Source organism: Mustela erminea, chromosome 11, assembly GCF_009829155.1.
Source record: "Mustela erminea isolate mMusErm1 chromosome 11, mMusErm1.Pri, whole genome shotgun sequence".
Taxonomy (NCBI): domain Eukaryota; kingdom Metazoa; phylum Chordata; class Mammalia; order Carnivora; family Mustelidae; genus Mustela; species Mustela erminea.
In genome coordinates, this window is record NC_045624.1 from 19,557,779 (window position 1) to 19,577,343 (window position 19,565).

General features: G+C 39.7%; 1 protein-coding gene and 1 pseudogene across 3 annotated transcripts in view; one reads left to right on the top strand and one right to left on the bottom strand.

Annotated features, from left to right (window-relative positions):
* Positions 1-19,565, top strand: part of CHCHD3 (coiled-coil-helix-coiled-coil-helix domain containing 3) — a 277,669-nt gene that overhangs the window by 122,898 nt on the left and 135,206 nt on the right. The gene's annotated exons all lie outside the window — the stretch shown is intronic.
* Positions 6,388-17,391, bottom strand: LOC116569490 (annotated as a pseudogene).

Genomic DNA, 19,565 nt, shown 5'->3' on the forward strand with positions numbered 1-19,565 from the left:
TTAGTTGTGGGGGGTGGGGGGAATCTTCAGAGAAGCAAATTAAGCCATCTTTTCCTGAAATGTCAAGTGCAGGTGAGAGGAGCTCTTTATTAGATTTTTAAATATGAATGCATTTACAATGACTTATTTTTTTAAAAAAACAAATGCTTCTTTTTATAAATGAAAACGACTGTGTACTTTAGCATGTATACATAGCTATTTGAATAATAGTTCTTTATGTTTGCAAAGGATCTTCTTTTTGGGGGGATATATTTATATGTATTTTTTTCATAGTTAATTTCTACAACAACGCTGTGAAATAGACTGGGCACATATTACACCATTTCTCAAGGCAAAATTGAGATTCTCCAGGAAGAATGCATATATTGCCAAGTATATACAGCTGACAGTTGGGAGGCTCAGGATTTCTAACTTGTCTCTGTCTTTTTTTAATTTTTCCTTAAAGATTTTATTTATTTATTTGACAGAGAGATCACAAGTAGGCAGAGAGGCAGGCAGGGGTTGGGGGGAAAGCAGGCTTCCCCGCTGAGCAGAGAGCCAGGCTCAATCCCAGGTACCCGAGATTGTCTCTGTCTTTTAACTCCTTTTTAAAAAATTTATTTATTTGTTTTTTGTCTTTTAACTCCTTTTATTGAATGTTGTTGTGAGTATTCTCTGCTTCTCTGGGGTGATTTTCGTAGTCTCACCATATTAAAATTTTACCTCTTTTTAGAGAGATTGTATTGTTTCAGTATCTTTTTTGGTGCTTTGGAATCAAATAATTTGATTTTCAAATGTCTTAAAACTGATTTTTAAAAATTTCCTTGAAACAGCGATACTCTTGGGCGCCTGGGTGGCTCAGTGGGTTAAGCCGCTGCCTTCGGCTCAGGTCATGATCTCAGGGTCCTGGGATCGAGTCCCGCATCGGGTTCTCTGCTCCGCGGAGAGCCCGCTTCCTCCTCTCTCTCTCTCTCTGCCTGCCTCTCTGCCTACTTGTGATCTCTCTGTGTCTAATGAATAAATAAAATCTTTAAAAAAAAAAAAAAAAAAAAAAAAGAAATAGCGATACTCTTTAGGTCATTTATTCATTGTTCTAGACCTTTTTTTTTTTTTTTTGAGACTACTTTAGATTTAACATCATTTGACTGCACTGGGAAAAGGTATTATCCATTTCTGGAGGTTATTGCATGTATTTTTGCATTCTGTAACACTTACCTGTTATATTACTTAGGCAAGTAAATACAGGCTTATTAAAAGATGGAACTTGCAACTTTAAAGTTTAAAGTAATAGTAGTAGTATATGTTTATGGTTAGTCTTCATCCAAATTGTCTAAGAAAGCTTATTTTCATGTTTTTGATATGTACAACAGGAGAGTATCAGGGGAAAAGGGCAAGTAGGGATATACTGGGGTGAGTCCTAAAAGATACACATACTACTTCCCTTCATATTCTTCTGGTCAGAACTTACTTACTGGTTCCCACCCAACATCAGAGGAAGCTAGGAAATGCGCCTGTCCCTACCCCCATGCCCATTGATCAGGAGCCCTGCTAAACATCAGAGGCCTTATCATGGGTAAAGGTGAGATGGATATAAGAGGAGTTATCAATCTACCAAAATTATATGGTCTTCAAAACTAATATTTGAGCTTTCTGATGTGAAGCCAATTTTAAAAAGTATTTAGGTATTTAACATTTTTTGACAGCTCCTTTGCGATTATAAATCATATTGACTTTTTGATTACATATATTCATTTGAAAACACCAAACACTATTATTTTCCTAGATATTATGGTGATAAAAAGTTGTCAGTAAAATCTAGACATTTGAAAAGGGGTGATGGACCAAATGGAATTCTAATTACTTGATTTCAATACATTTCTCTCGCATTTGAATCTTTGAACAGAAAAGCAAAAAGCAAGATTATCCTTGAAAAATTCTCTCTCAGCATCTAAGCAGCCGTTTTTAATTACAGAGAATGTCTTCAAAATTTGTTTTGTCATTTTAAAGTTTTAGCTGTGAGAAAGTCAATTGTCAGTTAGTTGTGTAGCGGAGGAAGGAAATCTTAAACTAAAAACGCCGTTTATATATTATGTTGAGTAGACATGTGTTATTTGAACATTAGTGGTTGATTTCCCACAGAACATTTTTCTTCCTGAATGAGGTATCATTGTTGGTCATGTAAGCACAGAAGAGTCTCCACCATCATCAGATCATGGCTGCAGAAGTAGGACTGGTATGAATCGTTTAAACTAAAATCACACAGTAAGTGTTCTTCCTTCTGTAGGAGCCTCCCTGAAGCTGTCTTACTAATTCTGTTGGAACTGCCCTGGTTCACTCTTTCCTCCCCTTCTGTCCTCCCCCCTTTCTCCCTCTCTCTCCTTTTTTTTCTTTTCCTTTTCTTCTCTTTCTTCTGGGAATTGCCTTTAAAAGCACCTCCCTTTTGCCTGCCCTCCAAGGTGATAAATCTTCATCAGCTGAGAATAGATTTAATATTTGGGGAGCAGGCTGAAGTCATTTAGAGTCAAGGCTCTTGGGTGATGGAACTGTAACAACATTTTCAATTAGAGACAGAGAGTGACTATAAGGTAATGTGACCAGTTTTTTTGAGTTTTTGGATGGCTGACTAAAAAAGGAAGTTCCAAAATAGAAACTCTCAGTATGATGTTTATGTTTGTTTAAAAAAAAAACAACTAGGTTCATTATTTGATAATGATATCACGGAATTCATGTATTTATTTATTCACTTATTTTTGTATTTGCCCCTACATTTTTCTCCTAATGGCTGTGTTTTGTGGCTGCCTGTGGTACCATTGTCATATTTTTATTTTACAATAATAGTCCTTTTGGAGATTTACTGATAATTTGTATATCATATTTGAAATATGGTAATGAAACTGACATACACAGGAGGGAATCAAACTTTACTCAATGTTTAATTATATAAATTGGGTACCTGATAGATTTTTTTCTTCTAGAGTTTAGTACTTGAAAATTGACAGCCAGGTTTTTGTGCTTATCTTAAACATAATCATCATGTATCATATTATCAAATGCAGTGCTACTAATATAACACCATCAGATAAATGATGCACTTATTGCACTGTCAATTTACTTTGCTTAGAAAGTATAACTTTCAGAAATAAATTGAGATAGGGACACTTGGGTGGCTAATCATTTACACGTCCACTTCTTGATTTTATCTCAGGTCATGAGCTCAGGGTTGTGAGATTAAGCCCCGAATCAGGCTCCACCTTGAGTGTCCCCCTCTCACTCTGTGCCCCTACCCCTCACACGTGTGGCTGCAAGCACACGCGCTCTCTCACTCGCTCTTTCTAAAAAAAAGAAAAATAATAAATAAATAAATAAAGGTATTCACCAATTACACTAAACATTTGAATCTTTCTATTATCTTATTAAACATAAAACTTAACGGTCTTGGGGTGCCTGGGTGGCTCAGTGGGTTAAAGCCTCTGCTTTTGGCTCAGGTTATGATCTCAGGGTCCTGGGATCCAGCAGCACTGGACTCTCTGCTCAGCAGGGAACCTGCTTCCTCCTCTCTCTGCCTGCCTCTCTGCCTACGAGTGATCTCTGTCTGTCAAATAAATAAAATCTTAAAAAAAAAAAAAAAAGATTTAACGGTCTTTATTTAAACTTAAAAATCTGTGGTTCTCATTTTCATATTTCTTTTGAATTTAAATGGTACCTCAATTTTTTAAGGTTGTGGTTTTAGAAACTCTTCATTTTGCGTTCTTAATGCCATCAGAGGTTTTTAAAATTTGTTCATTTTTCTTTTCTTTCCCTCAACTTCTTGGGTAAAGGTTTAAAATAAAGTGAAGATGTTATTGAATTTGCCTTGGAAAGCAGTCAAGAAGGGAAATAAATTAGCACAAAGGCCAAATAGTCGTGCTTAGATAGTGAGATAAAATGCCTTTTGTTTCTGGTTATTTGTACTACATTGTTTGTTCCATTTAATTTTTGATTATTAAAATTATGCCTTCAACTATGATGCTACATAATAAATTTAGGCACTAATTGTAGTGATTAGCTATACTTAGAAGCATGTCAGCATGCCTTTAAACATTAAGTTTACCTAAAAAGCAACAATCTTCATTAGATTTTCTAGTATTTTGACAGAGTGGTCTGTCTTGTAAATAAATACTCATTAGCTCATGTCTTGAGAATGAGTAAAAGTTTATGCTTGTTTAGCAAGAAGAATGTTGATTCATGTACATTTTTTTGTAGAAGAGAAACCTGATAAAACTAAGGAGGGCATGTATTGCATGGAGCATTGGGTGTGATATATAAACAATGAATTTTGGAATACTGAAAAAAAAAAAAAAAAATGAAAAAAAAAACCACCCCAAAAAACAGTGGCTTGGCAAATGTTTTAAGACGGTGTAAAGGTTATTGTGGATTTGAACATTAAAAAAACAAAAACTATACAACTTAGACATTTCTTCTCATTAAAGACATTATCTGAACAGATTGTAATATTAATTTGCTCATTAATTCTTTTTAAAATATCATATGTATTAGGCTATAAGCTCGGTAATAATGACACAAGTTTGCACTAACATAGAGTCCTATCACTTTAGACCTTAGTTTTATGTATACAAGTGTTTACTCTGCCTGAATATTTCTAAAATTGGAATATGGGACCAGTCCTTTTTGGATAGAAATTCTTGGAGTTAACTAACGGTCAGTGACCTCTAACAATAAACTTAGCATTTGCCATTTCCAGTTGAGTGATGCCTCCAATAACATGGGGGTCCAATTTAGCTCAGCTTAGCCTCTCAGCCAAACTGAGCAAGAACACAAGAAGAATTCTAAGTGATGTCCCAATCATAAGAGTCTAAATGGTCTGATTTTTATTAAAAAAATACTTACTGAGTACCTACGCTGTTCCGGGCCCTGTTTGGTACTTTTTTTTTTTTTTTTTTTTAAACACCAAATTGGGTACATTCCAAAGGTATTGAGGTACTCTTGAATTTCTCATTGTTTTCTTTCCCCAAAAAGGCCAACTAAAGTTTTTAGTTAAATTTTTCTTCTGTGGTTAACTGAACATATCTTTATTAAGACCAAATGTTTCAGCATAACTTTTTAATGTTGGATAATATCTACTTTTATCCATTTTATAACTCCTAATGGCTCTTTAGACATGGGGTGCATATAGATGGTTCTGTTTATCATTTTCCATTAAAATGTGTATGTGACTTTTTAAAGTCTTCTCTCTGAAGGTTATGCATCATAGAATCTGCAGTGTTTATTAGTACAGTTGCTAACTAGTGTTTCTTTTTCTTTTCTTTTCCTTTTTTTTTTTTAAAAAAAAGATTTATTTATTTGACAGGGAAAGAGAGAGAGAGAAACAGCGAGAGAGAGAACACAAGCAGGGGGAGTGGGAGAGAGAGAAGCAGGCTTCCCGCTGAGCAGGGACCCCCCCCCCCGCCCCCCACCATGCAGGGCTCAATCCTAGGACCCTGGGATCATGACCTGAGCCAAAGGCAGACGCTTACCGACAGAGCTACCCAGGTGCCCCATAACTTCTTGATGTAGATTGTGGTTTTCATCAATTTAATTCAGAAAATCTTATGAGCACTTTTTGTAAGCTACTGTCAGTGTTGTGCATTTTATTGGATCTTAAGTATTTATCTAACTAGCTTAATTATTCTTTTTAGAAGTTCTTTTAAAACAAATTTTATTTTGGCAAGTTGAATTTGCTTCCGTGAGTATTACACAAACGATTGCTTACTCTTCTTGTGAACATCTTTGCAGCTTGCTCTTGCGTGTTTTCTTTTGGTTCCCCCCTTTTTTTGTTTCATTGACATCACTCTCATTCAATCACATGTACTATTTTAACTTACAGTGAAATACAGGAATTCATTTTGATGCTTGACAGCCCCATTGGTGTGTGTGTGTGTGTGTGTGTGTGTGTGTGTGTGTCTAAATATACACACTATACTTTTTTAAGGATTTATTTACAAGAGCGCTTGTACATGCGTTACCATGCAAGCGGGGAGGGGGGGCGGAAACGGTGGGGGGAGAGAGAGAGAGAGAGAGAAAATGAGTCTTCAAGCAGACTCTCCCCTGAGTGTGGAGCCCGATGGGTTTGGGGGTTCAGTCCCAGGACCCTGAGATCACAATCTGAGGCAAAACCAAGAGTCAGATGCTCAACTGACTGAGCCACCATGAGGCACCCAAGCTACCCTCATCACTAATGAAATTTAATCTATTGTGTTATATTCCTTTGCCACAAAAAATAGGCTGGAATACTAGATCTTATTTGAAAAGTATTATTTAAGGTTATTTTTACATTTGTATGCATATTTAATTAATTCTTTTAGTTTTAGGCAACACCATCTTAAGATGAACCTTTTTAAAAGTTGATTTAAAAAAAGAAACAACAAAAATTCAAGAAAACTTCATGGTTCTAAGTGGTGATTTAAAAGAATCATCCCCATTGATGTCAGGAGCAGCATAGGGTGTCTTGAAGGGACCGACCAGTACTGTTAAGAGAAGAGAAAAAAATAGAAGGGAAATCACGGAAAGGAGAAAGTAAATTTGCAGCATATATATGTGTGTGTGTGTGTGTGTATGTATATACACACACAGACATAAACATATACGTATACATATATATATAGGCTTTATATACAGTTTATATATATATATACAGTTTTTATATATATATAAACTGACAAATTTTTATAAGCTAAGAGAATTTTATAAGCTAAGAGAATTCAGTTATAGTAACTGCCTATAAAGCCAGTGAAGAAGTTCTTTGAGTACTGATAAGAAGTGAGAACAACAGAGTGAGTTTAGGGTAAGGTTCCATTTTGGAAGACAATTATGGAACATATAGATGATTATATTAAAATAAAACTAAAACCAAATGTTTATTGTAGAAAAATTTGTATTGGTAATATTAAAAACAACAACAACAACAACAAAACATCCCTAATCGCACCGCTCGTGATGACTACTGTTAATATTTTATGATTCCTGTTTTTTACTGTTGTATATACAGACATCCATATACACACATACAGGAAGGTACAGATTAGGGCTGATACTGTATTACTGTTTTAAAATCTTAGGGCACCTGGGTGGCTCAGTTAGTTAAGTGTCTGCCTTTGGCTCAGGTCGTGATCTCAGGGCCCTAGGATTGAGCCTTGTGTTGGGCTCCCTGCTCTGCAGAGAATCTGCTTCTCCTTCTCCCTCTGCCCTTCCCCACTCTTGTGCTCTCTCTGTCTCAAATAGATCAATAAAATCTTAGAGAGAAAGGAAAAGCTTTTAAAAAATAGAATAAAATCTTCTGTAATACAGAAATACATTGCATACTTTTTTTTTTTTGCATTATTACTTTTTTGTGGTTATCTTTTCATGGATGTACAATTGGATATTTGACCAGTTCCTTATTTTTGGATGCCTGTATTGTTTGCATTTTTAAAAATTTTACCAACAAAGCTAGGGAGAATATACCCTTGAGCTAAATCTTTGCAGACATCCATGATTTGTTTTCTGTTTTTTGATAAATGTCTGAGGTAAATTTGTTGGCTGAAAGGGTATATTGAATGTTCTCTTTCTCTCTCTCTCTCTCTCTCTCTCTCACACACACACACACACACACACACAGACACTGCTAATTTGAATTGCCCATTCGTAACCTTTTTTCATTTTCCAGTATTTTTTTGAAATATTTTTTTCAATTTTTAGATTGCCTAATCTGTCCGTCTTCTCTCTCTTTTTTAAATTTATATTTTATTTATTTTCATCATAACAGTATTTATTATTTTTGCACCACACCCAGTGCTCCATGCAATCCGTGCCCTCTATAATACCCACCACCTGGTACCCCGTCTTCTCTTTTTATAGTAAGTATATGATTAGAACGATGTGTCCATCTGCAAGATTTAGTTTTATTTCTTCTTTCATGCTTTCAATTTTTTACAATGAAATTTTAATTTACTCTTGTATTCATTTTGGAATATGGTATCACATGAAGTTTTTCTAGACAGTTTTGCTAGAATCAAGTTTTTAAATAAGTAATGTGTCCATTCTCCTTAGAAATATCTTGGTTATTTTATACCAATTTCTAAGGTAGAATTTTATTTTTATTTCTATTTATTTATTTGAAAGAGAGAGAGAGTGAGCACAATCAGGGAGGAGGGGGAGAAGCAGGCCCCCGCTGAGCAGGGAGCCCAACGCAGGGCTCAATCCAGGACCCCAGGATCATGACCCTAGCCGAAGGCAGATGCCCAATTGAGGCCCTTTCTTTCTAAAGATTTTATTTATTCATTTGACACACACACACACATACACACAAAGCACAAGCAGGGGGCGCAGCAGGCAAAGGGAGAGGGAGAAGTAGGCTCCCCTCCAAGGAGGGAGCCTGATGTGGGGCTCGAGCCCAGGACCCCGGGATCATGACCTGAGCTAAAGGCAGAGGCTTAACTGAGTGAGCCACCCAGGCGCCCCGCAGTTAAGGCTATTTCTGGTCTTGAATTCTGCTCAGTTGCTGTCTTTGCCAATTCTTGAACCAATACCACATTATTTATATTACTGTAGATTTAAACCTTAAAAAAAAATTTATCAAGGCAGTTCCCTGGTCATGATCATTAATTTTTAAAATTTCTTTACTGATTGGATTCATCTGTTCGGTGAACATTAGTCTGTTTTCATTAAATATTTTCACAATAATCAAGACCCTTGGTTATTCTTTGTGCAGTGAAATACCTTGATGCAGTATTTGGGACGTATACGTAAACAGATTTTTGGGCTCTTGATGTAACTTGAAATACCTGGCAGTTTGTCCTTTAAAGGATCTCTTCACTCTTATTCCTTATTCTTTCTCTTTTCTTCTTTCATTGTTTGCCGGAGTCTCTTCTCTCTATTTGCCATGAAACCGTTTATTACTCTTGCATGGCTGGGTGTTTTGTGACCCTGAACAGCCAATCAGATGCCTGGTGGTGGACAGCACGTGTAATGTGGATTTTGCTATTAATAAATCACATCAGTTTGTTATTTATGGAGGTTCACCTGTGAACTTCATTTAGCTCCCTCTTCCTTTTCTCATTATGGACAAAGAGAAGTACTTGTTTGCTTTTTCAGAGGACGGTTGTGTGATATATTTTCTTTCTTCATGTTTTATGGATGCTGTCCTACAGCATACCAGTCTAGATCGCATCATATCATTTTCAGCTCTTCCGTGTACTTCATATAGATGTCTTCTTTTAATATTAAAAACACACAGGAGAAACTGTCTGGAAATTCTTCTGATGTATAAAGCCACAGGATTCAATGATGTGAAATTACAGTGGGTTCTTTAGTATCTTCAGAGAATTGCAATTATTAGCACCGAGAGTGATTTTCTTTCTTGTAGTTGTTAGAGAACAATTTAGAAAATTGATGCTTCTGTCAAAAGTCTGGATGAGTAGGATACAGGCTCAGTCTGGATGTGGCAACATTAAGAACCCCAGAACTTTTACTAACTGTGAAAAAGAGAGTCTATTTTATACTCCATTAAACTGTTATACATCATAAATAATTTATTTCAATCCATGTTCTCATCTATATCACGGATGAGAAACTAGTCACTGTAAAGATTTTTTTTTTTTTTTTTAAATAAATGGAGTAACGTTCTCCTCTTTTCCTGCCTTGTGGGACTTCCTGCGTTCCCCACCCCACGTGTCTCTTGACCTCCTTAGAAAGAAGTTTGTACCTCCTGGATGGTCCCTGTCAACAAATACAGGCCTAGAATTGTTACGGGGATCCTCAGAGGACACTTATGGAAGGCGTAGCTCAGGGTGATTTACTCCCTAGCTCTTCTGCTCATTAAATGTATGTTTTGGGCCACAATCCAGTCTTTCTGTCTCCCCATCTTTCAAATGACCATGGGTTCTTCAAAGTTTTGTTCTGGAAATTCAGAGAGATGAGATGTGTGAAGGTGCTTTGTAAATCTGTCCTTCTCATCACCGTACCCCTATGACATTCTTGTAGGTGACTGCCCCTGTCCTTGTGTTTGGCCATGTTAATAAGGATTGGGCGTTCTGCATACAGATTCCACCATCGTCCATGGGAAGCCAAGCGCCAGTGCTCTCCCGCCTTGTCCCGCGCTTTTCCTAAACATCTCCTGACTCCCTGACTACATTCCTGCCCTGGCTGGACCGTGCATCTGTCCCAGCAGTTTGCTGGAAAAGCAGGGGAGATGATGGCATTAAGAAGAACAAGATTGAATTGCTCATTTTTGTGGTCTCCAGCCACATAGAGAACCCAGCAGACCCAGGCAATGGGCCATTGGCTAGAGAAGGTGGAAGTTTGAGTTAGAGTTTGTTAAGGAGGATCAAAAGACAAAATAAGGAGGCTGTGGTTGAAGTGATGGAATCTTAAGTCGCAAATCTGTGTAGGGGAGCAGAGTCTGCAGAAAGTGCTGTCGTCTGGGAGGGGCTGTTCCTGGGGAGTGGCTGATGGTCTCAGAGGGGATGTTTGGGAGAAGATAAGGAAAAGCATTGTTGAGAGCTGAAGTGTGGTTAGGCTGAGCAGCAGGGAGAGTCTTAGTGGAGCATGGCTGAGGACGGCCTCCGGAGTGGTGTAGAGATGTGGCTTCCTAGGCAGTAACTGCAGCCAGAGAGCACCGCCATGCAGTTGTAAGAAATCTAGTGCCTTCTTTTAACTATGGTCTTCAAGGATGACTGTGTACCTGAGGACCATTGTTCAGTAGAGACATTGGCTACCCCTTTTTATGTTGGGTATAGTCACATATTTGTGGACAGAATTCAACGAATTGCTGCCCTACTATAATCTTTTTCATTCATTTGAACACGCAGATGATAATGCCTTTAGCAGGAAGAATCATGTAAGAATGGATGAAAATAGGTGTGCCTAAAAATAAGGCACCTGTGATTGGGAAGCATCAGCTTTAAATTATTCTGAGAGAATGTTGGCCACTGAGAAATTGGGTTCTTTAGTTGTGTTGGAATTTGGATCTTAGATGTGGAGTCTCGGGTCTAAGAGTTCCCCTGCTGTCTTCTAAAAATGGAAACTGACAGGGTAAATGCAACAATACCTTTCTCTTTCCCTTTCTGAGTGCTAATAAGAATAATAAAACCATGTGCTTTTCTTCCGTATGCCCCTGGTCCTAGACTTATTGATGCTTAGTCAATATATTTCTTTCTTTCTTTCTTTTTTAACCTAAACTGTTTATTAGGTAGGAAATATGCAAACATTACTGTAGTAGCAATAACGGTGGAGCTGAGGGTACTGCATCTTCTCCATGCCTGCGGCGAGGGCCACCAATACTGTGGTGGAACTTGTGAACCTTTCCAAGGCCACCACGCTTGTGACCTGCACGTGTCAGTCTTCACTTCTCCCCGTGCGGGCAGACTGGTTCCGTGATCCACTGGGTGTCAGGATTTCCTCTAATAGCTTCGTGGATTGGATCCAGGAGGATGACCTCAAAGAACTTGTATGTGGAATCTCGGCCAACCCAATAAGAATTCAAGACTCTCGGAGCCTCACAGGGGCATCCAGCTTGCTCCTCTGCAGCCGACTGAGGCTTCGAGCAGACTTTGAGCTGGTTAAGCCCATGATGGACAGGCTTGCCATAGGTCGCACCCCTAGGAACTGGGCGTTTGCGGCTGCCACACTCACACTGTACAGGAATCTGATAGATGACATAACTTTGCTTGGCCTTATACTGGAGTCTGTGTGGTTTACTGGGCCAGGATAGGAGGGTTGGGTGGTGGAGCGCAGATAGCTGTCAGTGCTGCCCATGGTGCACCCCGAGAAGAAGACACATCATGTCGGACTGCTGCTTCTGCCACAGCTCCTGGATGTGCTTCCAAGTGCCCCCGTTGGCTTAGCTGTGAGCCAAAGGCTGCCGCCAGACGGAGAGGCTTAGATGTATTTCTTAACACATTTAGTTATTTCCCCCACTATGGAAGATGCCGCAGACTCCAAGCCTGGAGTGAATCATGGAGTCCGTAAATTAGAAGCCATCACCGTGATCCTGGGAGAAATGACTGCTAAAAGCCCGACGTTGGAAGAAGAGATGAAATATAAAAAGTAGCAACTGTGTTGAAGTACTTTGGCGATGACTGTCCCTAATGATGGCCTTAGTTCATCCATAACACAAAACTCAGAAGCACTTCACCTCTTTCTGTCCTGATGCCTAGAGAGAGACAGGGAGATGAAAGACTCTGAGGAAAGATCTCCTTTACAGATGGCCAAGATTTAATCAGGGATTTAGACTGCATGAAGACAGAAGCCTCAGTTACGTAGACATGCACTTCCACGGAGCACTTGATTTCCCAGGGACGCCAGATAATTGAGTTATACCTGAAACCCTGAACCGTCTGCATAACACACAGGCACACACACACCCAGCTTCTGTGTGCCAGGAGGTGTTAAATGCTCTGAAAACTGTAATTAAATAGCTGACGTTGTGCCGCAGAGCCACCACGAGCATCGACTGGTGCGGTCCTTCAGCGTGCCGCGCTAACATTCGATCCCGGGAGCTGCGACAAATCCAGCCCCTGTTGGTAACACATTCGAACTAAGAGGTGTGTATTCTTGTTCATGTACTTTCTCATTAGCACTAATAATGCTAATGGGAGTGACAGATGTGATATGTTTTTGCCTCTTATCACTCACACCTTTTAGGTAGCGAGCTCCTTGGAGGAGGTAATTTCCCATGTGATACATTTACAGAGCCATGTGTTTAATAGTTTTCCTCAAAAGAGAATATGTCCGTAGGGACTGTTTATTAGTGGATGGACTCTGGGGAAAAGAAATTTGAATTAAATCAGTTTGAACCACTGAAGAAATTATGATGACAATTAATATAAATGGGAATGCCACACACTCACTTGTTCTTCTATGTTTTTCAGGATTTTTTTTTTTAATTTCTTACAAGATTTCAAGGTTTTTTTCCTCCCCCCAGACTCGTGACTTTGACGCTTGAGTATATACCCTCTTCATTCCTCCTCCGCAAACCTTCCTGTTTGTTCAAAGGCCTCTTTAGTGTTTAAGTGAGTGACCGACAGTTCTCAGTATTTGAAACCATGCAAAGCCGTCTTCTTCTTGTGAGTACTCATCTCATTAAGGGCTGGTATGCTTGGTTATTGTATTCCCTCCACCATCATAGCAAATACTTAGTTTCTTTTTTGAGAGACCCAGAATGGATCTGTCTGGGATGGCCTGCTGCTACTCAACACCCTGCAGCTCACCACAACCCCAGCTCTCACACACTCAATGTTCACCACACCCCATGCCTTGGGGGAACAGTGGCGGTCCGGTCCTCACAGCTCCGGCTCCTCTCTGGGCACTTCTGCCTTCTTCTCCCCCAGGCTCAGAGATCTCAACTTTCTGCCTGGAGAGCTCCTTTCCTAGTCCTTTACTGATGGCGGGGGGAACTCATGGGGATACATGTGTGAGAAGATGGTGGAGGAGCCCTGCTGCTCTGGACGGTGGCATGTGGGGACAGCTTTCTGGCATTCTTATTTCCATGCAACATGCATGTTTCCTTAGAGACGATAGTATAGAGTGACAGTTAGGTTACCTAGGATCACAAAGTTTTTATGTTAATGTGGTTCAGAAATGTTATAGACTAAATAAGGACTTGTCTAGGATGGTTTGGGACTGAATGCATTGATCTCCACAAACCAAATTCCAAATGACCTTTAGGAACAGCCCGTTTCCAAATCGTGTATAATCTCTAGTCTATATTTCTGTCTCTTCTTGATGGGTTACTCAGATTGTTTACTCAGGCTCTGGAAATAGATGTACCAAGCCTGCAGTGTAGCATGGAGGAAAGAGTGTGAATCCCTGCCATTATTAGCTTTATGTCCTTGCGCAAGTCATGTAATGTCCATGAGCCTCAGTATTTCCATCTGTTAAATGGAGATGATTAATAGCCACGATACTTCACAGAATGATTGGGAATATCATCGGAGATAATGTACATTAAAGTGCCTTATAAGTTGTTAGGCAGGGATGTAAACTAGAGATTATTTAACAGTTGGATGGAGAAGAGCTGTGTTGGCAGGTCTCTCAGATACTATACATTTTCTTAAATTGTTGAAGGTATTTGCTAGGATTTTTTCCCCTTACCATTTTATAACACCACTGATGTATTGTTTTTAAGTAATACAGATTTTTAATGAATTAATATTCTTAATGGCTGTATGCTTTATAAGTAAAACACTTTACAGTAGTAAGGTGCTTTGAAAAGGCAGTGTCCTTTGACTGATTAAAGACACGCTAGTCTCTATGTAACAGAAATGCTCGCCACTAGATTAAATCTTAATCAGTAACAATGTTTCACTAATTACAAAGTTGCTTTATATATTGGATAAATTGCTGTTTGTAAACATTGGATTATATTAACTAACAGAGCTGATTGCCAGCCATAGAATAAAGCACAAGATTTGCTAAAAGCTTTCATCAGTGGTTCAAAGTAGGTAGGCACTGCTGCCTAATATTTCACTTAGCATGGAAAGGCAGGTAATGACATTATGAAGACATTTATAATGCAGGCCAATTTCTTCTAAAATGCATGTAAGTATTATTACTTTACCGGGAGTCTGTGAAATATGATTTATTTAATGCATTTCAGCCCCCATAATATTAAGACATAATTGAGATGCGGAGTAAAAAAAAATTGCATGCAGTCAGTATGGTACATGAATCATAGACTAAATTGCTTGTAATTTTAAAGGCACTTAGAAAAATTGTGAAATTTATATAATGCATTCTTATGTTTGGAAAAGGTCATAAGAACAATAGTCTGGTTATTTTAGTATTTCAGTCCTAAAAATAGGACTTCTGAAGTATTCCTAAACCTAAGATAGCCATATGTGTGAGGAAATCCAAAACTTCTTATGTCCAGTTCTCATTAAATAATTTCTGTGAGTTTTTCTTTTAAAGCTCTCATGTTTAGTGAAGTCGTTGAGCAGTATATAATTTCTATAAAGGCCATAATCTAGTTTTTATAAACTATGCAACTGGATGAATGACAACATAAACGTTGCCGGCGCGTTTAGAAGGGAGTCGGTTAAATGGTACTTGGAATTTTGATGATTATTGCTTTGAAAAGACTGAAAATCACAGGTCTTGGCTTTATAGTTTAATTACTTGCTTAACAATTGCTAGTGATTCACTAAATCACAAGGCTTCCAAACAAATAACATCAGTAACTGCTGCCATGCCTGAGCAACTCCAATTTTCTTGACAATGGCTACCAAACTGTGTTTAGCCTAATATAAACTGTTAGTTTAACAGCAAGCAATAGGAGTTTCGAGTGTACCATTGATGAGACGCCAGCAAATTGAGCGCTTTACCAGTGGTGACACTTATGTCAAGAATAACTTCAGCGTATTTCATCAAGACCAGTTGGAAAAGCAAATATAGTAATTATCCCCATCCCTTTTTGATATTGGATTTAATAATAACAAGCACCGTCCAGCCCTCCAGGGCTTCTAATTAATAATTGGTTCTTGAGAACACAGCATGTGGCTCCTCACAGTTGGAAGAAGGCTGGCACTCAGGGCGAGCTTAAGGTCCTTCGTACTTTTGTGGGCCGGGGTCAGAGCTACTGGTGATGGTTTAAAGGGAGAGCAAGATGCAGGTGTCCTGGTGGGAGAAGTTACGTGGGCTTTTATCGACCTGTGCTCTCTTTCTTCACTGTGTCTTCACTTCGTGGCATTTCTTTGAGTTTATGCCTCTTCCATCTTGCCCTTTGGCAATGGTGAGCTCTTTATTCCAAGTACGTTCTTGCAGAATTAGACGATTTCCTCAGTTTTTACGTAGGTAGCCATCCCCGTCTTGCTTGCATGAGTCACCTGAACCCCTGTTCTTTAGTATTTTACCACTGAAATAATGTAAAAGGACATAGCGGACTTGCATTTAAGTAGTGATAATAAAGCGTAATATTTTATCAAGCACTTGCTTTTGCCAGGCTCTGTGCCCAGAATTCCACGTGTATCTAATTTGATTGTTATAGCATGAGGTGGTAGTATTACTGTTCCTATGATTGGAATAACTGAGGCTTAGAGAAGTTAAGTAATTCACCTTTTACCACTAGGTAATCACTTTGACCCGTGCTTTGAGCTACTACGTACGCCATTGAGTCTCTAGTATAAATGTGCCTTCTAAGTTTGTGAACATTACTTATTTAGTTGTGACCCTGTATGAAATATGGCCCTCCTTGGTGTAGATGGGTACTTAAAATTTTTTAAAGTCGTGACCTCCAATAATACATGACCTCCAATAATACATTTTAAGTTATGATGTAATGCGCATAGATATATTAATAAACACAAGAAATTCTACTTTCTGCCCTCATATTTTCCGTTTTATTCTGTTTCCATTTTTAAAGACAGTGGGTCGTAATCCACTAAAACATTTTCACAGTCCTCTAATAGGTAGCAACCTACAATTGGAAAATCATTGAGAATCAGTGCTGGCCTTCTGAGGTCCAGGCTCGTCAGTGAAATCTGAGTCTCACTGGTTTTATGTCTCACTTGCTTATATGCTGCCTCAGGTACTTGCACTTCTAATTTTGTTAGTTTTCTAATTTTGTGGGACCTTAAGTAGTTTTGGTAGTAGGCGTTTGTGAGTGATTGAATTCTGAGGATGGATTAATATCTTTCCTGAGGCTCAAGAGTTTCTCCTTTGCCATTTCATCATGGTCCTTTGGGGGCGTCGTGTGGATTTGAGATTGAGGGTTATACTCAGGCATAACAGCAGGGAGTCTGCTTGAGAGTCTCTCCCCCTCTCCCTCTACCCTGGCCCTGCTTATCCTCTCTCTCAAATAAATCTTAAAAAAGTAGAATTGAGAAGATGCAGGGTAGTCTCTTGTCTTTGTTATGTTGCACCCTTTGCCAGGCAGACCTACCTAAGTATTGGCCAGAAGGCAAGACTGAGGTTGTTGCCCCACTTCTCTTTGCCTAGAATGAACTGGTAGCACAGACTGGGGTAACCGAACACCAGCGTGACATGCGGTGCCCACGTCCTCTCATGCCGTCCCTCCTTGAGCCAGCAAATTTGGGTACCTGTGCCATGCTGGAAGCCTCTAGGGTTACAGTGGGAAGCTTGACACACATGCTGCTGCTCTGAGTAGCCGTTCTAGTGAGAAGACAGTTGGAAAATAAGCAGATATACATTTATCTGCTTATTTAACAAATGCAGGAAATATTTGAGGGGCAGCACTCTGGAGTAAGATGACTGTAGTAATTCTCCACTCATCTGGGCCCCATTCTCAGGGTGGTTAGTTTTGCCAGTACCTGCAGATGTTCCAAAGTAACCCAGAATGGGTCCGCCAAAGGCCACCACCAGATTTCCACTTGGGAGAGGCCTGTAACTCAGGGGGAGACTGTTCTGAAGAACAGGGCTGTGCAGGCCATGGAACAGCAGCATTGCTATCACTTGGAAGCTTGTTGAAAGTGCAGACTCTCTGACCCAGCCCAGATCTGCTGAGGCAGAATCTACATTTTAACAGGATCCCCAGGTGAATGTGCGCATTAAAATTTGAGAAGTGGTTCTCTGCTTGGCTACGCTAGAGAAATAGGGTTGGGTAGGATAAGTCACTACCAGCATAATGACATTTTGTCCAACCCTGAAGCATCTACTAGGGTGGAAATTGTCAGATGCTGCCACTTAACTCACTCCTGCTACTCCCAGCAAGACCGAGCAGGGTACCGTCTCCTCCCTTTTGATACCTCCCTCCCCGCAACCTGAATGGACCACCAGAAGTTCGTCCTCCCCCAGCATTCGTTAAGAAATCCCCCTGGTGGGATTCAGTTCTACATGGGTATCCCCAGCAGCCGACCTCATTCGGCTCCTTGCACCTACTTTTGGAGTAGGAGCCCTTTTACCTGTGGCCCCCTTGCTCCCAGACTCCGCTAGCCATGTCTGTGCCCGTGTGTGTAATAAACCTTTGAAATACTTGGGATCTTTGTCTTAGCTGTGCTGTATTTTGGTGTTTTGACCTCTGGTATCTTTTTGGAGGGAAGGACCAGCAGATCCAGATATGGACCAAGTCCAACTGGGGCTTTTAAAAAAAAAAAAAAAAAAAAGAACATTTCTGCAGGGTAGGACCTAGGATGCAACATGTTTCAAAGCTTCCAGATGATTCAAACTGGCAGCCAAAGTTGACAACCTCCTCTCTAGAGTAAAGATATCTTTTATGTTTTTAGGGCCCTAGAACAATTTAGAAGCTACTTATGATAAATTCTGACTGATGCTTTCCATGTCCATCATTGAAATACACCCTCCTCTGCAGATAAATATGTAGAAAGCAGGCTGAGTGTACACCATTAGAATCACTTGGTCTTGTTCTCACAAAACTCATGGCAGCAGAACAGAGAGCCACCAGAGTTGAATTTGAGTCACCACAATGAGGCTGACATCAGATCCTGTGGAAAATAGGTTGTTACAACTGTGACTCAGTTGATAAATGAATAATAGCACTTTAGCATTTGAAAAATGCTTTTTAAAAATGCTTTTTAAAGTTCTTTTCATGTGTAGGAAATTTTTGTCTATCATTTTCATCTGACTCAGGCCAGAATGTGCTCCACATTTGTGGAAGTGATCCAGACCTAGGTTTCTGTGTGATTCTGAAATTGACAGCTGTAGTCCCAAACTTCCACACTCTGGAAGGTTTTCGTGTCAGCCTTGCTTTTTTTGCCTTTTGCTTTTTCAGATGACACAGAGCAGAAAGGATCAGTTGGGAGTCCCTCAAAGCCAGAAGATTAAATGGGATTAAGAGAAGGTATTCTGAGGCAGGAAACGGTGACTAGATGAAAGGACTCGGGGGAAGATTTTGAGGTCCTTAGATTTGATGACGTTTTGGTAAGCCAGGGCTATAAGCTGTGGCTTAGAAGAGACACTCAGGTGGAAAAATTGAAAGGAGGTCCTTAAAATTTTGTAGGATGTAAAAAAGAGAAATTTTAGCAGAAAAGGTTCGTGTGCCAGTAATGAGCCTGATCTGAAATACTGTCCTTCCAGCACTTTGATACGTGTCTATCAGTGGGCTGGCTTTGACGTTCAGACCCTGCATGAGCTGGCTTAACTTGTGAATCCTGACTAAAAGGAAACAGTTGGAGATGGCAGGTTCAGTGCTCACGTACCACAGCGATGGGCTCCCGAGTTGGGTTGGCCAATAAGCAGTTCCTTCCAGGACAGAGACCAAGGGAAGCGCCTTGCTTTTGCTTTGTCTTAGTGCCTGCATGTCTTTGACAAGTGAACAATAAAATGTACTGTTTGATTTTAGACTGTCTTGCTTCTTTTTCTCTGTCCCTCCCGCAATCTTTCTTTTTCATGTTGCATTCATTGCATGAGGTGCTTTTCACCTCTCCTTCCTGACCCTGGGTTCCAGTCAGTGTTCATTGGTAGCTCTCACCCAGGATGTGCTCTAATTGGCAAAACTGTAACCTGGTAGCAGCAGTTCGCTATTTCAGTTTCCTAATTGGTGTCAGGGTCTGCTGGTGGAGCCCAGCTATGTTGGACTGATGGATAGATCGGCCGCTGTGACCGCCACGCTTCTGTCTGACCAACAGGTTTATTGCTTTTTGAAACCAAAAATTAAAATG